Here is a 9,090-nt window from a genome sequence, read left to right as displayed (position 1 = left end):
CCACGGGATTACTTGGACCGTTGCCACGAGGTGTTACGCAACATGGATATTGTTGAGACCAATGGTGTAGATCTCCTACTTCTTGATATGGTGGACTTTGACTTTATTGTGGGAATGGATTGGCTGTCACCTTATCATGCTATATTGGATTGTCACTCCCAGACGTTGACCTTATCAATGTCAGGGTTTCCTCGATTAGAGTGGAGGGATTCCTGGACATTCTACCACAGGGTTATTTCTTATGTGAAGGCTCGACGCGTGATCGAGAAGGGATGTCTAGCATATTTGGCCAATAACAGTGATCCTAGTGCGGAGGTTCCTTCCATAGTTTCAGTACCAGTTGTGTGTGAGTTACCAGAGGTGTTTCCTGCAGATTTGCCAGGGATTCCACAAGACAGATATCGACTTGTCTATTGACTTGGCTTCGGACACCCAGCCCATTTCTATTCCACCATATCGTGTGGCCGCACTTGAGTTAAAGGAACTGAAGGAGCAGTTGCATTTTGCTTGATAAAAGGATTCATTAGGCCTAGTTGTTCGTGAAGAAGAAGGATGGCTCAATGAGGATGTGTATAGATTATCGTCAGTTGAACAAAGTCACTATCAAGAACAAGTATCCGTTGCCGATGATTGATGACTTATTTGATCAGTTTCAAGGTGCCAAAGTGTTTTCGAAGATTGATTTGAGATCTGGCTACCATCAATTGAAGATTAGGGCATCTGATGTCCCTATGACAACTTTTCGGACTCGGTATGGGCATTATGAGTTCTTAGTGATGTCATTTGGCTTGACAAATGCCCTAGAAACATTTATGGATTTGATGAATTGTGTATTTATGCCCTATTTGGATTCTTTTGTAATCATATTCATTAATGATATTTTGATCTACTCCTACAGTCTAGAGGAGCATGAGCAGCATCTTCGGATCGTACTTCAGACTCTGAGAGATAGTTAGTTATATGCCAAGTTTTTAAAGTGTGAGTTTTGGTTGGACTCGGTTGCCTTTTGGGGTATGATATATCTGTCGAGGGCATTAAAGTGGATCCTAAGAAGATTGAGGCAATTCAGAACTGGCCTAGACCTACTTCAACTATAGAGATTCGTGTAACAACCTGACCGATCGTTTTGTGTAATTGTGATATTCTTTTATGACTTGCGGGGTTGATTAGTTTCATTCCCGGAAGATTTCAAATTGATTTGAACTCCAATTTTGATCGGGCGAGCCCCAGGTTGACTTTTTGGGAAAAGTGTAAAGTCTTAACTTTATCTATTGCAATTGAATTCCCTAGCATTGTTGATGATATTAAGTCAATTTTGGTTAGATTTGAGCCGTGTGGTGGCGGATTTTAAGAGAAAGGCTATTTCCGAGTATTGAATTGGCTTAGTTGAGGTAAGTGTCTTGCCTAACTTCGTGTGGCAGAAATACACTTTAGGATTGGTATGGTTGGATTCAATTGAGCTAAGCGAAATCCGTGTATGCAAGGTGACGAGTGGGTACACGGGTTGTACATAGTATTTGACCGGTTTAGGCTACTTAGACTATTTACATGCTTTGATTGAAATACCATATTATGTTCTAAATTCTCATAGTCAATTTATCCCTAATTGCGCTAGACCATCCTTAAATGCCTTAGTTCACTTGTTTAGTATTTGTTCTACATCCTACTTACTAAATTGCTCTTATGCTTTAGTTGAACTTGTTGTCTCCTTTATTGTTACATGCTATCTCTTCATTGTTAATTATCACTGTTTAAAGTTATTGTCTATGTTATCTCTTTCCTTATTGATTTTCGTTACATGAATTAATTATTCATGCTATCCCTTTATTTGTTGATTTCCATTATATTAGTCTCATTATTGAATATTATTTCTTTTATTATGAGTTAGTCTTATCTAATATTGTGATTATACATTGTTTCTCTCATTGTTGAGTTATTTGGTGTTAAAGTTGTGAAAGAAGTTAATACATTGAGGCGATGTTGGTTATTGTTGAAACAACCTATTTAAGCATTTTTCATCCATTGTTGTTGTTGTTCATATTCTTGTATACATTGTAGTGGAGCCATGGGCTATTGTTGTGGAAACATTGATATTGTTTTGTTGGCAAGTTATGATATATGGGCACTTGTGGTGCGAATTTTTATTGTGATATGATATTGACGCTCATGTAGCGGTATAAGGCTTGGGTTGATGTGCATATGGCAGTATAAGATGTGACTTATGTGCGTGTTACTTTTAGAGGAACTACGTGAAGCCATGCGGTGTTATAAGATGGGCTAAAGTACGTGTATCTATTTTGGAAAAACTGTTTTCTAAACCTATTTTCAAATGTAAGGCTCATGTGGCTCTATAAGGAAAGATTGTGATTGAAATTAAGAAAAGTGAATATGAGGCGTTACCTCTATTGTGATTCTTAATTATACGAGGAGGTACCTCAGTTTTTATTTCATTATACACGAGGCAGTACCTCGTTGTTATTCTTGTTGTTATTTCATGTCGCAAAGTTCTTTAGTGGGAATATATCTTGTTGTTTCACTCTTGTTTGTTCTAGTAGTTATTGTCCGTACTGATCATCGTAGACCCTTTAGTTGCTTGTTTTATGCTATTTCAATAGTTGATTTCCAGTACTAGTTCATGTTATCATCTTGTTCTGTATTAGTTGTTTCTTCACTTTCCATTTCATATCCGTATTACACTTTATACTTTTATTTATATCCTAGTAGGTGTCTTGACCTTGCCTCATCACTACTCTACTGAGGTTAGCCTTGATACTTACTAGGTACCGTTGTGGTGTACTAATACTACGCTTCTGCAATTTTTTTTTTGGTGCAAATCCAGGTACGTCTGCTCGTGTTTGTCAGTAGAGATTATCTGCTAGCTGCCTTTATCGGAGACTTCAAGGGATGCCTGCTCGGCATCCGCATGCCTCGAAGTCACCGTCCCTATTTTATTTCCCGTTGTGTTTCTTTCAGACAGTGATGTATTAGATATACTAGAGTTATTCTATAGAGCTTATGACTCAGTTCCACCAGTCTTGGGATATATATTGATGAGATTCTGCTCAGAAGGTTTTCATCTATTATTCAGTTATTTTCAGTAACTTTTTAATTATATTTGTTCAGTTATTATTATTTGTTAGGCTTACCTAGTCGTAGAGACTAGGTGCCACTACGACATCCTACGGAGGGAAATTGGGGTCTTGACATTCGGAGCTTCATAGGTTTGGCAGGTTATTATCGCTGGTTCGTGGAGGGTTTTCATCTTTACAGACTCATTGAATAGATTGTCCCAGAAGGGTGCCCCATTTTGGTGGTCCTATGAGTGTGAGTTGAGCTTTCAGAAGCTTAAGACCGCTTTGACTACGGCCCTAGTGTTGGTGTTTACCACAGATTCAGGATCCTACAATGTGTATTGTGATGCATCACGTATTGGGCTTGGTGCAATATTGATGTAGGATGGCAGGGTGATTGAGTACGCACCTCGGCAATTGAAGGTTGATGAGAAGAATTACCTTGTTCATGACTTAGAGTTGGCATCTATTGTTCATGTATTGAAGATTTGGAGGCATTACCTCTACGGTTTGTCGTGTGAGGTATCCACAAATCATCAAAGTCTATTGTACTTTTTTAAGCAAAAGGATCTCAACTTGAGGCAGCGGAGGTGGTTAGAGCTATTAAAAGACTATGATATTACCATTTTGTATCATCTCGGAAAGGTCAATGTGGTGGCCGATGCCTTGAGTAGAAAGGCTGTGAGTAAGGGTAGCCTTGCATATATTCCACTTAGTGAGAGACCGCTAGCATCAGATGTCAGGCCTTGGCCAATCAGTTCGTGAGATTAGATGTTTCGGAGCCTAATCGGATTCATGCTTGCACAGTTTTTTGGTCTTCTTGTATGAGCGCATCAAAGAGCGTCGGTACGCAGAAACCGAGCCTCTCCCGGTGTAACCCGTCCGGTCATTTTTAGAATTTACACCCCGATCCCCTATTAACTTCTTTTCCCATGTTTATTTTTGCTATTTTGAATTGCCGGGAGGTTCGGTTTTGAGTTTCGGAGAGTTTTGGGACAATAAGTCCCTAAATGAGAGCTTAACTATTGGAAATTTGACCGTAGTCAGAACAGTGTGAAGACGGCCTCGGAATGGAAATTTGATGGTTCCATCAGCTCCATTGGATGATTTTGGGCTTAGGGGCGTGTTCGGATTGTGTTTTGGAGGTCCGTAGCTAATTTAGGCTTGGAATGCCGAAAGGTCGAATTTTGAAGTTTCTGGTTCGATAGTGAGATTTTGATCCAAGGGTCGGAATGGAATTCCGAGAGTTGCAGTAGTTCTGTTGTGTCATTTGGGATGTGTGTGCAAAATTTTAGGTCATTCGAACGTGGTTTGATTGGGTTTTTTATCAAAAGCGTAAATTGAGAGTTTTTGGAATTTTTAGGCTTGAATCCGATGAAAAATTTGTGTTTTGATATTGTTTTGAGCATTCCGAAGATTTGAACAAGTTTGAATGATGTTTTAGGATTGGTTGGCATGTTTTGTTGAGGTCCCGGGGGCCTCGGGATGATTTTCGATGGTTGACGGAAAGGATTTTGGAGTTTTGAAGTTGCAGCTTCAGCTGTTTTACTGTCATAACCGCACCTGCGGTTTGGGTTCCGCAGGTGCGGCGCTGTAGAAACGGCTCAGTGATCGCAGAAGCGGAAATGGGGAAGTTCAGCAGGGACCGCAGAAGCAGTAGAATCTCCGCAGGAGCAGTACCGCATCTGTGGAAGGGGAGCTGCAGATGCGGAAGATGGGTTTTTAGTGAGGTGTCGCAGATGCAACCAGTGTTCCGCAAAAGCGGGACGGGAGAAGCAGTCCCAGGACCGCAGATGCGGAAATAGCTGGGCAAAAATATGAGATTTCGAGGGTTTAGTTTCAAAAGTTGGAAATTCGATTTGGAGCTCGGGAGAGGGCGATTTTGGGAGGAAATTGAAGAGGAGATCAATGGGTAACAATTCTTCAACCCTTTCTAGTTATATTCCATCAATCTATAGTTAGTTTCATCATTTAAATTTGGATTGGAGATGAAAATTGGGAAAAAGTTTGAAGAAAGTTCCTAGACCAAAAATTTGACTTTTGATTGAGGATTTGACCTTAGATTTGGATAATTTTGGTATGCATGAACTCGTGATAGTATGAGGGTTCTGAAAATATAAATTTTACTCGATTCCGAGACGTGGGCTCGAGGGGCGTTTTGGTTATTTTACCTAATTTCACGTATTAGCTTAGAATTTCTTTGTTGAATCAGTTACTTGAAGTGTTATTTACATTATAAAAATTTAATTGAATAGATTTGGGACATTTGGAGTCGAGTACTCATGGCAAGAGTGTGGTTTCGGATTGATTTTGAGCTGGTTCGAGGTAAGTGGCTTGTCTAACCTTGTGGGGGGGACCTTCCCCTTAGGATTGGTATATTTGTTAATTGAAATGCCTTGTACGTAAGGTGACGAGTGCGTACTTGTGCTAATTGTTGAATAATCTGGTTTCTATTAAGAACTTAGAATTTGTTGTTTTCCTTTCCTATTCACATTACTTGCAAGTTAAGCCTGTTAGTAGCTTAGGAAATCATGTCTAATTGATTTAACTGCTTATTTGCTCTATTGTCCTAATTGAATTATGTGCAGCATGCTAGGTTAGAAATACATGCTTTACCTTGGTGTGAAATTGATTGATTTGGGTATCTTGTTGCTGCTGTGTATTTATTTTGGGACTAGGAGACGGTATCCCGGGAGCTCCCTGTATGTTTACTTTGGGACTACGGATTGGTATTACGGGAGATCCCCCTGCACTTTTACATTGGAACTACGGGATTGCACCCGGTAGATTCCCGGTACTGAGTTTTTTTATTTGGCACTACGGACTTGTATTCTGGGAGATCCCCCCCTGCACGTTTATGAGTTGGACTACGGGACTGCACCCGGGAGATCTACCGGATATCATATTTGGGGACTACAGGACGTTATCCTGGGAGATCCCCCGGTTGTTACCTTTGCGTTGAGTTGTATTTGTTTACCGTGATCACCTGTTTTCTGTCTCTTTACATCTTGGGTTTCCCTTACTGTTGCACTCATTTATATTTTCTATTTTACACTATCGATCTTATATTATATTTAATCTCAGTAAGGCCCTGACCTTCCTTGTCACCACCCGACCGAGGTTAGGCTTTGCACTTACTGAGTACCGCTGTGGTGTACTCATGCCCTTCCTGCACATGTTTTTCATATGTAGATCTGGTATCTCTACTCAGACTTACCATCCTTGAGGCGAGGCGATCTTTCGGAGACTTCGAGGTATATCTGCCACGTCCGCAGACCGAAGAGTCTCTCTCTATTCTATATTGTAGTTACAACCCTTCTATATTTACTTTGTTTAGATATTGTGGAGTTAGAACACTATGTAGTATTCTTAGCTTGTGATTAATGGGTTTCCGGGTTTGGGGAAAATGTATTAGTTTTTGAAAGTTAACACTGTGTATGCCGAGCGACACTTTTGAACGTTGTTTTACTACTGTATCTCTGTTTAACTAGTTTCTTCCACAATTTGGTTTATTTTCAGCATTTTTGGCTTATCTAGTCGTGGAGACTAGGTGCCGTCACGATGGTTCACGGAGGGCGAACCGGGGTCGTGACAAGTTGGTATCAGAGCTCTAGGTTCATAGGAGTCATGAATCACAAGTCAGTTTATTAGAGTCTCGCTGATCAGGACGGAGACGTCTGTACTTATCTACGAGAGGCTATATAACTGTTAGGAAAATTCCACTTCGTTTGATTACCTTGTCGTGCGAGATTTTTGATATCACAATTCTACACTTCTTATCTTCTATTCTTTCACAGATGGTGAGGACACGTGCTACTCGAGATGATCAGGCACCCGCGCTCCCTATTGGAGCCGTCAGTGGCCGGGGCCGGGGTAGAGGCTGAGGACGCGCTCATGGTGCAGCCAGAGCACTCGAGCGACCTGCCGCCGAGGTGCCACCAACAGTACCAGCCAGAGTCCAGACACCTGATACGTCTGCTACTACTCCTCCAGCACTCGAGGAGACTCTGGCACAGTTTATGACTATGTACACCACTCTAGCTCAGGCAGGGTTTCTTCCCGTTGCTGCAGCTACATCCCAGGCCAAGGGAGGAGCACAGACTCTCGCCGCCCGCACTCCTGAGTGGCAAGTGCATGTTGATCAGGTCTAGGAGGCTATTCCTATACAGCCGGCAGCCCTAGCTCAGCCCGAGGAGAGGGCAGTGGTTCCAGAGGAGGAGCAGAAGAGGCTTGAGAAGTTCAAGAAGTATCAGCCTCCGACGTTTAGCGGGCTAGACTCAGAGTATGCCCTTGGATTTCTTGAGGAGTGCTACCGTATCCTCCGTACTCTGGGCATTTCAGGATCGAGCGGGGTTTACTTTACTACCTTCCAGCTTTGACGAGCCGCCTACTAGTGGTGGCATGCTTATGAGTTAGATAGTACGGATGAGGCAACTTCCCTGACTTGGGCTTAGTTTTCGGATATGTTCATGAGGGAGTATGTCCTCTAGAGTCTTAGGGACGCCTGGCGCGCGGAGTTTGAGCATTTGCGCCAGGGTACTATGATTGTCTTGGAGTATGTTGTCCGTTACACCGACTTGGCTAGACATGCACCAGCTTTGGTCTCTACGGTTCGCGAGAAGGTTCGCAGGTTTATTGAGGGGCTTATTCCCAGCATCAGGTCTAGCATGGCTCGTGAGTTAGAGATGGATATATCTTATCAGCAGGTGGTGAACATTGCTAGGAGCATTGAGGGTGTGCATTCTAGGGATAGAGAAGAGAGGGAGGCCAAGAGGTCTCGAGAGTCGGGCCATTATTCTGGTGCCCGTGCCCAAGCTGCAGGTCGTCATGGTAGGAGTCATATGAGTCGCCCTGTTCATTCAACTCTTCCAGTAGCCAGTGGTATTCCAGCCCCACCTAGGCCTCAGGAGCCTTATTATGCACCTCCGGTATCTAGTGTGCCTCCTGCACGGGGTGCTTCCAGTGGTCAGTCCAGCAGACCTGGCTCGAGCCAGTCACAGCCGCCACGTCCTCCTAGAGCTTATTTTGAGTGTGGTGACACACGCCATATGGTGAGGGATTGCCCCAGACTTAGGAGGGGTGCACCTCCACAGACTTCTCAGCTACAGCATGCCCCACAGAGTTTTCAGGCTATGGTCCTAGCCCCAGTTTCTACCCCACCGGCTCAGCCAGCTAGAGGTGGAGATCGGGGAGGTAGAGGTCGCCCTCGAGGGGGGGACAGGCCAGATATTATGCTCTCCCTGCCCGTACTGAGGTTGTCGCCTCCGATTTTGTCATTACAGGTACTATCTTTGTCTGTCACAGAGATGCATCGGTTCTATTCGATCTAGGCTCCACTTATTCTTATGTGTCTTCTTATTTTGCTCCGCATTTGGGTGTATCTCGGGATTCTTTGAGTTCCCCTATTTATGTTTCTACTTCTGTAAAAGATTCTCTTGTTGTGGACCGCGTTTATCGGTCGTGTTTGGTTGTTCTTAGTGGTTTTGAGACCAGAGTCGATTTATTATTGCTCAGCATGGTTGATTTTGATATTATCTTGGGCATGGACTGGTTGTCGCCCCATTATGCTATTCTTGATTGTCACACCAAAACCGTGACACTGGCCATGCCAAATGTACCGCATGTTGAGTGGAGGGGTGCTTTAGGTCACACTCCCAGTAGAGTTATTTCTTTCCTTAAGGCTTAGCGTATGGTTGAGAAAGGTTGTGATGCGTATCTAGCTTATGTGAGAGATGTCAGTATGGATACTCCTTCTGTTGATTCAGTCCCAGTAGTACGGGATTTCCCTGATGTGTTTCCAGCTGATCTTTCGGGCATGCCGCCTGATAGAGACATTGATTTTGGCATTGATCTGTTGCCGGGCACTCAGCCCGTTTTTATTCCTCCGTACCGTATGGCTCTTCCTAAGTTGAAGGAGTTGCAGGAATTACTTGATAAGGGTTTTACTCGGCCCAGTGTATCGCCTTGGGGTGCTCCTGTCGTATTTGTGAAGAAGAAGGATGGTTTTATGCATATGTGT

Source organism: Nicotiana attenuata, unplaced genomic scaffold (assembly GCF_001879085.1).
Source record: "Nicotiana attenuata strain UT unplaced genomic scaffold, NIATTr2, whole genome shotgun sequence".
In the NCBI taxonomy this organism is placed as follows: domain Eukaryota; kingdom Viridiplantae; phylum Streptophyta; class Magnoliopsida; order Solanales; family Solanaceae; genus Nicotiana; species Nicotiana attenuata.
Note: the sequence above shows the minus strand (reverse complement) of the source record.